Consider the following 17,152-nt stretch of genomic DNA (forward strand, 5'->3'; position numbering starts at 1 on the left):
ATGAGTTGTATAATTAGATGGTTCACCCAATCCCATCTCCATCTGCTCTCCAAACAAGATGAACAAGCCTCAGATAGATCAGTGAAAGAGTTAACAGTTCAAAAAGCCTATTTTCCAAACAAAACAAATACACTTTCATAATAAGTGTATTAGCTTAATGAATTGTGCCCATATTAATTTGGCTATTACCTCACATGTAAAAGAAACTCAAAATATTTTAATTGAATTTATGATACTACCAAATACATTAAAATAAATACTTTTAAATTTTAAAGTAGAATTCCCTTAAGAATCATAATGCAGATATGTTCCTGCTACTTACTTGATTACGTGTTTGGTTAGTACTAGGGGAGCATTGCGATATTTATATTCCGAAGCCATGTAGATTCTTATTCTTAACTTCTTTAAACAATCTAAAAAATAAAATTCGAAGTTCTCCTAGCATAGAATCACCTATTCTAGCACTTGTTTAAATTTTTCAAATGGAAATATAGAAGCAAAATGATGTAGTCAGTCTAAGTTAAAGAAGTATCACTTCTGATGTATGTTCCTGAAAATAATTGCACTTTTTGGCAGGCGCTATTTATTTATGTTTGAAATCCCCATGTATGTATTTTTATTTTTCAAGTGAGATATTGAATAAATAAAACAAAGAGGCTGGGGAATCAAATTTAATACCAATCTGAAATGTACATGTAAAACAAAAGCAAAAACATTCCTTATTCCATAGCTGAGTCCAGTATGAAGAAAGAGGGAAATGCAGTGCACCCAGCATAAATCTCAAAGAAGACAATATTAAACATTTATGTGCACTGAACTTCTGAAAAAGAAAACTTACATATGATAAGAAAGCCAGTAATTTTTAAGTCTAGTGCATATCCCCAAGAAGTCAAAATTAACTTTCTAGTAACTCATTTCTTTTCTAGAAGTTAGTCATGTCTGTATCCAGTTCTCTTGCCCAAAACTCTGTGTAAAAATCATCAAAACAGAAAAGTGAAAAGTAAAAAATAATTAACATAACTTATTTTCTAGTGATATCAAGCAACTGTTTGAATCATTCTTATAATGAAATTACTAGATCTCCTCATGGCTCTTGTATAAGAATGAAATAGTCTTAGAACACTTTCTAAGCATAGAGTCAGTTTTAGACTTAGCTAGATAGAAAAAGTCAGTTACTAAGCTTTGTTGAAGATACCAGAATTTTTCCATTCTTCAAGTTTTGGACATTGATGCCAATAAGTCATTCACATAATCAATTGTGCTCTGTTTCTATGGCTTTTAGGATCTCTGAAATGTCATTTTAAAGGTGAGCAAAATGAAACAGTAGAATCAGGCACAAATTTTGGAAACTATGGGACTTGAGAAACCTTTTGGGGCTTTAAAGACTAAGTAGGAAGCAATATTTTAGGAATCTTAACTACTTTATATTTAAGAGTAATACTGCCAATAAATAAACTAGTGAAGACTCTATTGCAAAATGCACAAGAGAGAAAGATTATTAAACCATATTTTATTTTTTAAGTTTCCTCTTGTTGTTTTCAATGCTTAATGTGAAGCATTAAAATACTATGGTTAGTTCAGAATCATATTAACATTTAAATACCATATATATGTAGTCTAAAATGTATTCTTTGAAGTATTATTTATTTAAGAACTTTTTACACATTCAAACTGATATTTAATGCAATAAAAATGGATGGCACTTTGTTATCAATCCTTTCTAATACATCATTATTTACCATTTTGAGAGAGATGGTTTTGCAACATTCTTTACATTTCTACATTTGTGTTCTGTCTATCTCATATTTATAGTTATTTTGAAATAGATCCATTTAACTGTTAGCTAAAATGCACAAATAGTCAAAATTAAACCTCACTATGGTTTGCTGAGTGCAAATAAAGATAGCAAATCTCACTTTGCTGAGGAGATTCTGGTTCCATCTAAAAGAAAAAAGGAAAAACTAATAATGCAGAAATCTCAAGATTGACAGTATTTAAATATATTTTCAGGATTTAGATGAGGTTTAGACATCAGATTATTCCTCAACACAATTTTATAGTGAAGTTGAATTAAAATAGACTTGGTCAACAGACATGGTTAACTTTAAGGAAAAATCACAGACTAAAAATGATTAAGTGTCTGAAAGTAATAACATAACCTAAATTTTTGCCTTCATATGAAAGGTTCAGAAAATGCAAATCCAAATCCAAGTAGAAATACAAAGTGACAAATGCAATAGGATAAGAAAAATGGAATAGAGTGACCAGATATCAATGTTTTGTATTACAAAGTTGTTGAGTCAGATCCATGGCCACTACTGTAGAATTTTTATCAAGCTTTAAAATAACTAATTTCTTATAGTATTAGCTAGTGTTTTCATAGTAGTGAAGGGGAATAAATGTTGATATTTCTATTGAAATTTTTCAGAAATTGTATGGTTTCTATAAAAATGATTTAAATGGGCCTGATTCCTTTGCCTTGGCCTTTGACTCCTTTATCTTTTTTCTCTTCTCTTTCCTTCTCCTCCCACCTATTTTTGCTACCTTCTCCTCTCCTAAACTTTGAGAAACGGCAAGGCTTGCAAACACAGCTATGGAAGAAAGTGATTTGACAGTTGCTAGGAGGGGACTATACCAACCATCCTAAGCAAGAGGCATTAAAAACCATTCCTACCTTGAGTAACTGTAGTTAAAGAAGAAAACGGCATCCTGTAACACACCCCTCTCTTCCTCAAGCCCTATAAAACTCCAATCATGTTTCCACTTGCGCAGTCACCTGGCTTCAATTGCTCCTTGATATATATTAGCTAAAAAAAACCTTTAACATGTACTTGAGTCACTTAAATTATTTTTCCTTTATATTTTTCAATTGAGCTTTTGTATTAAAACTCACTTTTTTAAAAATATAAATATTTGAAATATTAAACATTTATTATCCCAGTTCCATGATTCAGCCCTACTGGATGAGTGAGTATTAACTGAAGAGGAAACTTAACATCACTCTCAAGAGAGTAATCTAACGTGTGCCCTTTAATCTAATTGGTTCACATCCAACTATCAAGTTAACACCTTGGTTTTCTTTTACATCAACAAAAGAGTAAATTATCTTAATAAAAATATTTCTAAAAGATCATGACAAATAGTAGATATATAGTAAAATTTTATCACATGGATGAACAATATGTTTCTGATATTACACCTTTATTCTCAGTATTATCTTGAGGAAGGAAATGCTGTTGGCCTTGGTGGCAAAGTTGGTAAAGGGCAGTAGCTAGTGACCAAAAGTTTCCTTTTCTACTCTTTAGGGTAGCTATTTGGAATTCTTTCTGAAATAGCAATAAACAATTTACTACTAATGTATTCATTTCTTCTTTTATTATTCTGCTAATATTTAAAAATCTACTGTACACTAGACACTCTATTGGAAACTCTGGGAAGTAAAATGATGACTAGGATATAGCTTTTAACATAATGATCTGCCTTAGATTCAGTTCTCCAGAAAGAGACCTAGAGATGTAGATTTCTGTGCAGGTGATTTATTAAAAGTATGTGCTCACAAGGGAACCTGGAAAGGCAGGGGAATTGGAGGGAGCCAGTAGTGATATGATTTCAAATCCCAGTAGAGAGTAGATAGAGCCTGATACTACAGGATAGCTGTGGAGTCTAAGTTTATCTCAGAGTTGTCCTCTACAACCTCCTTACAATAAAGGGAGCTGGGATACTATAATCCAAGATCTGTCAGACATTGATCAACTGTTGCACCATTGTTGGGTTGGAGGGTAGCCATTTCCTAGGCACTTCCTTCTCCTTGAACAAAACCACTCCAGCAGTATTTTTCCAAAAATTAGTACTGCTATTAGTTACTGTGTATTAGGAGGAAACCATTCTCCATCCTAAACAAAACTGGATCTGGATATAGCACCCAGAAATTCCCTTTTAGGCACATGTAGTCAAGTATTTGTAAGGAAAATGTAGAACTATGGCAAAAAAAGAGTGGTGTATGCACCATAAAAGTTACAGACAATAGACTGTAGAACATCAATAGAGAGAAAGACCAGTTTCAAGATTACTAGAAAGATATAATGGAAGATACTATATTTCAGGTGGATTTTGACTATTGAGCCCACCTCAGATACTTTGATATAGATGGGAGGAACTTCATGAACTGAGACCAGTGTTATTAGTCACATAGAAGAGAAACATTAGCAAGCATGTCTGGGTAAAATTAGATTTGGCCAATTTCATTAGTGCACAAAGAATATATGGAGAATGAATTGGAGGCTATGTTAAACAACAATGTGTGGGAAGACCAAGGAGATCCGTGAAACCCAGGATCAAAAATGCACATGATAAATGACAGGCAACAAGAGAAAGCCATGCAAGGTATGATTACAGAAGTGGCATGATAATTCCCAGATCTAATTTTGCAATCTCAGGGTATGTCTTTTTCAGGAAACACTTGAGAATTCTTAACACAAATAAATCTGATTCTTTTTCACTTTTAATTTAGCAAATAAATATTGATTCTACATACTATATTTCTACTGCAGCAAAGAGTAGATATCTCTGATGCAACTACACAACCACAGAGTATCCCAACTCCAAAAATAATCTTTTGATTTTAGTCATCGGAAGTTCTCACTTCTCAAATTGGTGAATGACTTCTGGGCTTCTAAGCAAAATTCCAGAAATGAACCCAATGTAAGCAGCCACAGGGCTGCTGGAGAAAGCTACAGAATAGCCATAATCTTCTGGCTCTCAGTCCCTTCACTGATGGTTGGCACTGTGAGAAGCATGGTTGTTCACTGCTATTATAATTGACAGGTGGACAGTTTGACTTCCACAGTACACAAACTGCAGCTCAAGCATTCCTTCTTTCCCAACAGGAACCTCATTTGCTAATGTCCTGAAAACAGGACAGAGCCAACCATTTCATTCAGGCTTTGGTAAGGAAACTGAAGAGGAAGAGTGATGTTGCCAAGAAATCAATAGCTGTCACTCAATTTATTATGAGGCTGCTCTCACAGGAAGAGCAATATGAAGTAAATGCATGCAGGAGAAGGAAAAGACAGTTTACAACAAAGGGAGCTTAGAAGGCTTCAGATCATTCCATTAAATCAGGGGTAGTCTAGGGCCTTAGTATGGACACTGACTTGCATGAGGATGAATAATAAAAACAACTTTACGAAGCACTTACTATGTGCCAAGCAGCAATATGTATGAAATGTATCCTATTTCTTTTTTAAGGGGGAAGGATACTGAGGAAAATTCAAGAGCGCAAAACTAGGAAATATCAGAGCCAGAATCTGAACCTAGATATTCTCTCCCTTCAGAAACTGTGCTTAGATACTGCTATTGACTAAATGTATATGTTCCCCCAGGAGAAAGAAGAAAATCAAACCCCAAAGTTAGTAGGAAAAAAAAGATCATAAAGACTAGAGCAGAAATAAATGAAATAGAGAATAACAACAAAATAGATTAATGAAACTAAAAGATGGTTCTTTGAAAAGATAAAATTGATAAGCCTGTAGTCAGACTCATCAAGAAAAAAAGGAAGAGGGCCCAAATTAATAAAATAAGAAATGAAAAAGGAAAAGGTACAAATGACACCACATAAATATAAGGGATCATAAGAGTATACTATGAGCAACTATATGCCAACAAAAATGACAACACAGAAGAAATGGACGATTTCTTAGAAAGGTACAACTTGCTAAGACTAAACCAAGAATAAATAGATAATATGAATAGATCAATTACCAGTACTGAAATTGAATCAGCAATTAAAAACTCCCAACAAACAAAAGCCCAGGACCAGATGGCTTCACAGGTGAATTCTACCAAACATTTAGAGAAGAGTTAACACCTATTCTTCTGAAACTATTCCAAAAACTTGCAGAGGAAGGAACACTTCCAAACTCATTCTATGAGGCCATCATCACTGTGATACCAAAGCCAGACAAAGATATCACAAAAAGAGAAAATTATAGGCCAGTATCACTTATGAATATAGATGCAAAAATCTTCAACAAAATACTAGCAAATTGACTCCAACAATGCATTAAAAGGATCCTACACCATGATCAAGTCAGATTTATCCCAGGGATGCAGGGATTTTTCAACATACTCAAATCAATCAACATGATACACCACATTAACAAATTGAACAATAAAAATCGTATGATATTCTCAATAGATGCAGAAAAAGCTTTTGATAAAATTCAACACTCATTTATGATCAAAACTCTCCAGAAAGTGGGCATAGACGGAACATACCTCAACATAATAAACACCATATATGACAAACCTACAGCTAACATCATACTTAATGGGGAAAAGCTGAAAGCATTCCAAGATCAGGAACAAGACAAGGATGTCCACTCTCACCACTTTTATTCAACATAGTTTTGAAAGTCTCAGTCATAGCAATCAGAGAAGAAAAACCAATAGAAGGAATCCAAATTGGAAACAAAGAAGTAAAACTGTCACTATTTGCAGAAGACATGATACTATACATAGAAAAACCCTAAAGAAGCAACCAGAAAACTACTAGAACTCATCAATGAATATGGTAAACTTGCAGGATACAAAATTAATATACAGAAATCAGTTGCATTTCTATACACTAAAAATGAAATAGCAAAAAGGGAAATTAAAGAAATGATACCATTTACCATCATGCCAAAAAGAATAAAATACCTGGAAATAAACCTACCCAAGGGGGCAAAAGACCTGTATGCCAAAAACTATAAGACACTAAAGAAGGAAATTGAAGATGACATAAGCAAATAGAAAGATATACCGTGTTCTTGGATTGGAAGAATCAATATTGTTAAAATGACCATACTGCCCCAGGCAATTTACAGATTCAGTGCAATCCCTATCAAGTTACCAAGACATTCTTCACAGAGCTGGAACGAAAAATGTTAAAATTTGTATGGAAACACAAAAGACCTTGAATAGCCAAAACAATCTTGAAAAAGAAGAATGGAGCTGGGGGAATCAAGCTCCCTGACTTCAGACTATACTACAAAGCTACAGTAATCAAAACAGTATGGTACTGGCACAAAAACAGACACATAGATCAATGGAACAGGATAGAAAGTCCAGAAATAAGCCAATACACATATGGTCAATTAATCTACAACAAAACAAGCAAGAATATACAAGAGTAAAGACAGTTTCTTCAATAAGTGGTACTGGGAAAACTGGACAGCTACTTGTAGAAGACTGAAATTAGAACATTTTCTACCACCATGTACAAAAATAAACTCAAAATGGATTAAAGACCTAAATGTAAGACCCGATACTATAAAACTCCAAGAGGAAAACATAGGCAGAACACTCGTGGACATACATTGCAGCAATATATTTTTGGAACCAGCTTCTGGAGTATTGGAATTAAAAGCAAAAATAAACAAATGGGATCTAATTAAACTTTAAAGCTTTTGCACTGCTGAGGATATCATCAACAAAATGAAAAGACAACCTACAGAATGGGAGAAAATATTTGTGAATGACGTGACTGACAAGGGACAAATTTCCAAAATATACAAATAGCTCACACACTTTAATATAAAAGAAACAAGCAACCCAATCCAAAACTGGGCAGAAGACCTAAACAAGCAATTCTCCAATGAAGACATACAAATAGCCAACAGGGACATGAAAAAATGTTCAGCATAGCTAATTGTCAGATAAATGCAGATCAAAACTACAATGAGATTTCACCTCACACCATCCAGAATGGCCATCACTGAAAAGTCTACAAATGATAGATGCTGGAGAGGGTGTGGAGAAAAGAGAACCCTCCTACACTGTTGGTGAGAGTGCAGATAGGTGCAGCTGCTATGGAGGACAGTATGGAGGTTCCTTAAAAAAACTGAAAATAGACTTACCATGTGATCCAGCAATCCCACTCCTGGGCATATATCCAGAGAAAAATAAAATTCAAAGACACATTCACTCCAATGTTCATAGCAGCACTATTTACGATAGCCAAGACATGGAAACAATGCAAATGTCCATCAACAGATGACTGGATAAAGAAGATGTGGTACATATATACAACGGAACACTACTCAGCCATTAAAAAAAGAATAAAATAATGCCACTTGCAGCAATATGGATGGACGTAAAGACTGTCATTCAAAGTGAAGTGGGCTGGAAAGAGAAAGAAAAATGCCATATGACATAATTTATATGAGGAATCTAAAAAATAGTAACAATAATAATAAGGACACAAATGAACTACTTATTTATAACTAGGATGATGATTTCTTGAATATGTGTAAGCACATTTGACTGTCCTTTATGACTGGATAACCGCATTCTGTTGATTCTTATTTTGTAGCTGGCTTTATTCCTTTGATAACCATGCAAGTTTAAAAAGCTAAAGCTCTAATCTGTTCTTAGAAACAATAATTAGTACATATATGTAAACTAAAAAAATGTGCAGCGTACTGTATATATTTATTTACATGCAATATAATGTGTATATGCAGTCAAAATGTAGTAATTCTACTTAATAAAACTGAAAAAGGAAAAAAATGTATATGTTCCCCCCAAATTCATGTGTTTAAATCCTAGCCCCTAATGTGATGTTACTAAGAGATGGGACATTTTGGAGTTGATTAGGTAATGAGGGTAGAACGCTTATGAATGGGATTAGCATCCTTAAAATAGAGACCCAGAAGAGGTGCTTCACATCTTCTGCTTTGTGAGAACACAGTGAGAAGATAGCCATCTAGGAACCAAGAAGTGAGCCCCCTACCAGACACTGAATCTGTCAGTATCTTTGTTTTAAATTTCTCAGCCTCTAAAGAACTGTGACAAATAAATTTCTGACATTTCTAAGCCACCCAGTTTAAGGTATTTTTGTTATAGCAGCCTGAACAGATAGAAATCAGTACTGAGAAGTAGGGTGTTATTTTAACAAATACTTGAAAATGTGAAATTGGTTTTGGGACTGTGTAATTGGTATAGGCTGAAAGAATTTTGAGGTTTATGCTACAACATGCATACATTGCCATAAATGGACTTTTAAAGGTGATTCTGGTGCAAGTTTAGAACAAAAAGAAGAAAATTGAGAAAATTTCAATCTTCTTAGAGAGTATGTAAATAATTCTGAACAAAATGTTGGTAGAAATATGGATGATAAAGGTCATTCTGATGAGGTTTCAGACAGAAATGAGGAACATATCATTGGAAACTGGAGGAAAGGCAATTCTTGTTATTAAAGTGGTAAAAACCTTGGCTGAATTGTGTTAACTTTCTAGTGTTTTGTGGAAGGTAGAACTTGGGGAGGATGAAATTGGATATTTAGCTGAAGTTATGTCTAAACAAATATTGAAGGTACAGCTTAGTTCCTCCTGACTGCTTATAGTCAAGAATAATGCAAGAATAAATGATCTAAAGATTAAGTTGTTAAGCAAAAAGGAAGCAGAACTCAAAGATCTAGAAAATTCTCAACCTATCTATTTTGTAAAAAATGAGAAAGCATGGTCATAAGAGAACAATAGGGTGTGGGCAAGTGACAGAAGATTAGCATGGAAGAGATAAAAATGAAGCCCAGTCTGCAGGAAAGTCAAAATCTTACAAAGATTCCTCACTTCTTTTGGAGTAAAGGCCAGAGTCCTTACTATGACCTACAGAGCCCTAAATAATATTGCTGATTCTTTCCTCTCTCTGACGTGACCCCCTACTACTCTCCAACTTGCTCATTCTATTCCAGCCACACAGGTTTTGCTGTTCCTCACACACACTGAGCACGCTCTTGCCTGACGACATTACATCAGCTGCTTCCCATATCTTGGAAATGATTTAAAAAAAAACAAACTAGGAGTTCCTCCCCCAGTTATATTCATGGTCTTACCTCCCCTATCTATGATCAAATTACATTTTCTCCATGAAACCTACCTTTACAACCTTATTTAAAACCGCAACTGTCCTTGTCACATGTCCCAGTTCTTCCCACTCACAAAATGTCATTACAACAATTAATAGTGATTCTATTTCTCCTCTATTCAGGAGTGTGAAAGAACTGTACTTTATAGCTTTCCCATATATGATTTACTATGGCTAATGAAATATGAGCATAAATGACATGTATCACTCCCGGCTGGAAGCCTTTAGGAACTGACACTTAGGATCTAGCCAGGCTCCAGATGATGGAGCAAGAACTGAAATATGTTTTGTTAAAGACATTAAGATTTGGAGGTAGTCATATCAACAAAACCTACCCTCTTCTGACAGATATACTCAGTGTATATTTTTATCTTTTTTATAGAACTTAACACTTTCTAACATACTATATATCATTTACTACATTAGTAAGTAAAGTAGTAAATAAGTAGATAAATAAAAAGTCATAAGATTTAACTCCCCACCAGAACATAAATTCCAACATAAAAAGGACATTTTTTTTCTGTTTTATTTCACATTTTGTCCCAAACATTTAGAATACTCATGTGTCTGGTATGTAGCAGGCACTCAATAAATGTTTGGGTGAATGATTCTGTGAATCAATGTAGTCTACCTTTCAATTATGCCAATTTCACATAACAAAAAAATTTTTAATGCAGTATGCCTTTATATAATATACAATGCACTGACCAAAAGTTTGGTCTAAGATAGGCTGAAGGAAATTGAAATTTCAATATTTATGTTCATTGCATCATTAAGAGTGAAAATTTAGGGTGGATGGCCTTTTGTTTAGCATACACCATAACTATTTTTGTTCTTATGCAAAGGTAGCCCCACAGAATATCCTAGGGTAGAGGGTGAGAGATAAATTTAGGCTTTAAAATTTGTTATTACCAAGCTAAGGTCTCAGGATTAGGGGAGCCTTAGAACAGACAGAAGAGAAGAGAGGAAGTGATTGAAATACAGTTTAAGAGAGAAAAATGGCCACTGAGATGTGTTCATAGCAGAAATAGTCAAGAGAACTTAGAGAATAATGATTTCTTACTTTTAATTGTAAGTGAATTCCTTCTTGATGCTATTCTCTATTCTCCATTACCACAAAGTCTGCTCCACTTAACAGTCTATGTTGGTGTTGCTTCGAGATAAGGAGGAGGCTGATGAAATGGTGAAAGAGAAATGTGGACTAGTGTGAGTGGAAACAGGGTCAGTAGTGGTAGGAGAACAAGCAGGAGCCAAATCTTTTGGGTGAACAGAAATTCAACATCAAGGAGAACTTAAAGTTCATGAGTCTATAAAATCTTGAGGAAACCACTGAACTTCCAAATTCAGGGTAAAACAAAAATAAGGTGAAGGATTATTGCTTAAATTGAATCTCAATTTAAAAAAAGTATTCATTTACTGACCTATTTTTAACATTAGAAAAAATGATTTTTAGACTAATAGACAAATTGTGACACAAACCCAGAGTGTGACATACCTTACATGAATAAAAGCTCAAAATCAGGTGTCAATAAAATAAAAATTGTAAGCCCTCTTTTTCTCTTCCATTCAAATTCCATTCCATTACCTCAGTGGAAGTACACAATATTTATCAATTTTAAGTGTTATATGTTGGGTTCTCTTGGAAGCAGATCCTGAAACAGATTGCCGGGTAAGAGGTTTATAAGGAAGTGTTCCCATGATCAACACCTGTGGAAGGGAGTGAAGAATGCAGGAGTGATCAGAAGGGAAAGGGGGGCTACAGTGCAGTCTCAGCCAAGGCTCCAGCCAAGATGGTGGAGAAATCTGGGACAACCTTTCAGAGTTGTCCTGGATTACAGTAAGGAGCCTTGGCATTTCTACCCCAGGCCTCATGATCTTCAGTGAAGCAGGACTCTATCCAAGGGCAATTTCCAGAAAAGACTGAGAGCCTACAGCTGTTAGCAGGCAGCCCACCCAATGAAAAGCTGAGAAGTGAGGGGAAATCCTTTTAATCAGGATTCTGGACAACAAATAACAGTATCCACTACAGTACCTTTCTATACATCGTATCTATATATTTTCTAGTATTATGTGACATAATGTAATTAACATAATATAAATTGCCAAAATCATAAACAGATTCATAATACTTATTATTCTACTACCTTTTTATACAAGTATTAGAGCTCTCTATTTTAGTATATAAAGTTCTTACTCATTCTTTTAAAACCTGTTTAATATTCCATAATACTGATAAACCATACATTTAGTTAACTCCAATTGTTTAGGTTTGTGCATATGTGAGGTTTTTTTAGCATACATTCCTAGAAGTGGCATTTCTGTATCAAAGATATGGACATTTTAAATTGCAGTACATGATGTTAACCCCCACTGAAAGATGATAGGCCAATTCACGTGTTCTCAATAAGTATATGAGAATGCATGTTTTCCCACAGCTTTGCCAAGACTAGATGATGGCATTCTTTTTCATTTTTGTAATGTAATGGAAAATAAAAAACAGTATGCCACTGATGTTTTAATATGAAGTATATCAATTCCTTGTATAATTGAACTTGATTTCATATTACGGTATAATGCTATTTGATGTTTCTCCAAATCACCTGTTCATATCATTTTCCTATCTGTATTTTGGTTTGTTTGACTACTTTTTCCTGATGTGCAGACTTTATTTAAAACTATTAACTAAATCTTTCATTTCCTTCTAGTCAATATTTACATTTTAATTTTTCTTTACAGAATTGTAGGTCATGAGAAAAATTTTTTAAACAATAAACTAAATACTCCCAAAATATCAGTAAATCTAACAGAAATAAAAATAAATAATAATCAAAATATTTTTTTCTTTTTGCCAAAGTTTGGAATGCATCCCCAATAGAGTTGTTATAACAGTACAGGGTCCAAGAAAGCAAAAAAGAAATCATATTAGATATTTCAAATAGAGGGAATTTAACACACGGAATTGTTTTGACTTAGGTTTAAATTTTCATTTGATTGTGAAAAAGGCAGAAAATAATCAATGTGAGGCCCCTCCCCTTGACCCCTCAATATTGTTTTCTCAGGCACATCTTAGGCCAATCCCTAGAAATACCGTTTCTTTTGTTTCCTCTCAATCACCCTTTTATACTCCCCTCCCTATTTATAGTATCAAAATATTTTCTTTCCCTCAAACAAAAGGTCTCTAGCAGTTTCTTTCTGCCCTGAAGGTTTCCAATCACAGAAGGAAACAATCAAAAATCCATTCGTTTTTGAAGTTATTGGTAAGACAATGAGTCAGCTCTTTCCAACACTGTGCTAATTTAAAGAATCACAGTAAAAAGAAATTACTTAAACCTCCAAGTTAATTTCTTCTGGAGGACAGAGAGAAATTACGTGAATGGGGTAGAATGCGAGGACAGGGAAGAGAGCAAGTATACATGTTTGGGAGCACAGTGCTTCAAATCACGCCATGCACATATGTTATTCTGTGCTCCCATAAATGCATAAAATTCAGAAAATCGAACCACAAACTGTACACAGCTTTCTTTTTCTGTTGTAATTTAGAACACTTAGAGAATAACAAGATGTCTAGAGATAGAAGAAATTATGTTTTCTCGAAAGATGGTACAATAATTTCAGCAGAAGAAAGCCATATGAGTGCATTTAATGTTAAACACGGGAGTTAAAGGTTGAAGTCAAAATCTGAGATTCAGTTGTCAACCTTTTGTGCCAGTTTGTGACGACAGAAAGGATTCGTACACCTTTTAAGCCACAGTCTCCGCACCAACAAAATGTGAAGATTTGCAACACAAGCACCAAGATCCCTCTAAGATTTTAATGTTCTGTGATCTATGGTCCTGGCTTTCTTGGTTCCTAAGTAGTACAGTCACCCTACTCAGAGCCAGACAACATTTCTCCCACTGCTTTAGAGGAATTCAAGAGATATCAGCTTCATGGGAAATGTTCTAATCAATAAATATAGAACTTTAGAGTACATAAATTCACCCAGTGATCTTACAAAAAAAACAAAGGCTCGGATTCCTCACTTCAATATTCTGACACAATAAACTTCACTGCGCTCCCAAATCCCTGCAATTTTAATAAGCTTACCAGGTGATTCTGAGGCCTACCGAAATTTGAGAACCACTGGTTTAGGTCTTGGCGTTTATATGTAATTTCTGAGATACACATTGGTCTAGTTTCCACTTCCCTCTATAATTTTGATCCCCTATATTCTTCCTCTCACAGAATAAATCTGTTTGTTAGGTAAACTTTGCACTCCTGACAAATTATTCTTTTCAAGGTGATAGACCCTTTGCAAATAGTTAGCTGCTCTGGATGTAATTTTGCAGTTTTTAAAACTCAGGGTGTGAAGTACACTTTACAAATGTCTCTGAGAAGGGTTGCTTCAAAAATTGAGAAGTGTTGTGTGGGAGGCTCTAAGCACGAGCACAGAAGGGGAACTGTCCACAGTATGCATTATGCCAGAATAATGACAGTGATTAGCATTTATATCATGGGCTTTAAAATACTGGAATTTAAGATCCACCACGTTTCCCTGATGAAATGCATTTTTGATGCAAACATTGAACACATTCCTGCTTCTACTTCTCTCATTTTCCCTCCATCTACAAAAAAAGAAACATCCTTCCTCTCGAATAAACCTAACTAACCCATCTCTGCATTCAATTCTGTCCAATCTTGAATCTTAGGACTTTGTCCCACTCTTTCATCCCAGATATTTTAGCACAATCTCTCCCTCATTTATTATCACTTCTCTCCATTTGCAGATATGTACTGCTTTTCTCATCCTTTGGAAGAAATACGAAAGTCTTACCTGTGTCTGAAGCTTCCTCTAATGCTTTCCTATTCTTCCTTTTCCTTTAATGGCCAAACGTTTCACAGGAAAGTCCATGAATTCTTTCATCACTCAATTCCTCCATAACAAGCTTCTTATTCATGTTTTTTTCTCGTTACAAAAAAGGCACAAAATGCTCTCACACACTCTCTTGCATGTTCTCCCTCTCTCCCCACTCTCCCTCCCTCCTTCTTGAGATATATGTATATATACACATATATACACACATATGTATATGCAGTACATATATGCATATATACATATATACATAAACACATACAGCTATGTAATACATACAGGTAGACAGATATGGATATATCTAATGAGCTAAATCCAATGTTCTTACTTCATTCTTCACATACTTTGCACTTCTGCTAAATGTGTCAGTTTCCACTCACCCATTCTGATAGTAAGAATATGTTAAGATATGCTACAATAGTAAATAAGCTAAGATGTTTGAAGTTGCAGCTAATTACAAAATTTTAATGACTTAAAACAGCAGATTTATTTCTCTTTCATTAAATAGAATCATCATGGGTTAGTTGCAAAATGGGAGAGGAAGGCTCTCTCATCTCACCCAGGGAATCAAGATGGAGGAGAAGCCACCATCTTGAACATTGTCATTTTCCAAATTAGATGGAAAAAAAGAACTCTGAAATGTCTCACACCAGTTACTAGCTCCAGTCCAGAGGTGATATATGCCAAGTCCACCCACACATCATTGGCCAAAATTACATGTCCCACCAACCCAGAGATAATCCAAAAAATGAAATCTTCCATGGGCTTAGAAAGTAGAGAGCCAGAAATATCTGGTGAGCAATATAATTAATCCCATGCATTTAAAAATATAATTTCCCCTTTGATTTCTCTAGTACTTAATTCCCATTATATTATACTTTATTTCACTCTTCTTTTTTCTCATACAGCTCCCAAACACTGCAATAATAATACATTCTACTATCTCTGCTATACCACACCTATAGACCTCACTGACTTTCATAGATTCAATTATCTCTTGTAGGTTGATGATTGCTTAATATTTTCAGATTTTCTTTCTACTACTTCTACAGCTCAATAGCCAGTAAGGACATCTGAAGTAGATGTTGGGAAATTAGTTCACTTTACAATGGAGTCACATTATAAAAAGCTGCTCTATAGAGGGTTATAAGATCAATAAGCAAAGGCTTGAAAATGAGAGCTCTTCAATGGGAACATAACAGAAAATATTTGTTTGGAATAGAGGGAGTTGGGTGGCCACATTCTTCAACTATTCAAATAATAGATATTATTTGATATGTAGGATCAAGGAAGATTTTGACTCAAATCCAGCAAATATATGCCAAAATATATTGCATGCCAGACCTTGTGCTGAAAGTATCTACATATCTTATTTAATCTTCACAGCAATAAAAAAATCAAATGCTTTGTATGAAGAAAAGGTAAAAGTGTCATTATATGCTGATGACATGTTACTATATATAGAAAACCCTAAAAGGTCCACACAAAAGCTACTAGAGCTGATTGAAGAATTCAGCAAGGTAGCAGGTTACAAAATTAACGTTCAAAAATCAGTTGCATTTCTTTACACTAAGGATGAATCAACAGAAAAAGAAAGTAAAGAAACAATCCCCTTTAAAATAGCACCCAAAGTAATAAAATATCGGAATAAATCTAACCAAGGAGGTGAAAGAATTATACACAGAAAACTATAAACCATTGATGAAGGAAATTAAAGAAGACTTTAAAAAATGGAAAGATATTCCATGCTCTTGGATCGGAAGAATCAATATCGTTAAAATGGTCACACTGCCCAAGGCAATCTACAGATTTAATGCAATCCTTATCCAATTACCCAGGACATATTTCACAGAACTAGAACAAATCATAATAAAATTTATATGGAACCACAAAAGACCCAGAATTGCCAAAGCATTACTGAAGAGAAAGAAAGAGGCTGGAGGAATAACTCTCCCACACTTCAGACAATACTATAGAGCTACAGTCATCAAGACAGCATGGTATTGGTACAAAAACAGACATATAGACCAATGGAACAGAATAGAGAGCCCAGAAATGAGCCCACAAACTTTTGGTCAACTCATCTTTGACAAAGGAGGCAAGAATATACATTGGAGTAAAGACAGTCTCTTCAGCAAATGGTGTTGGGAAAACTGGACAGCAGCATGTAAAACAATGAAGCTAGAACACTCCCTTACACCATATACAAAAATCAACTCAAAATGGATCAAAGATTTAAACGTAAGACAAGATACAATAAACCTCCTAGAGGAAAACATAGGCAAAACATTATCTGACATACATCTCAAAAATTTTCTCCTAGAAGAAATAAAACCAAGAATAAACAAATGGGACCTAATGAAACTTACAAGCTTCTGCACAGCAAAGGAAACC

This window comes from Camelus bactrianus, chromosome X, assembly GCF_048773025.1.
Source record: "Camelus bactrianus isolate YW-2024 breed Bactrian camel chromosome X, ASM4877302v1, whole genome shotgun sequence".
Taxonomy (NCBI): domain Eukaryota; kingdom Metazoa; phylum Chordata; class Mammalia; order Artiodactyla; family Camelidae; genus Camelus; species Camelus bactrianus.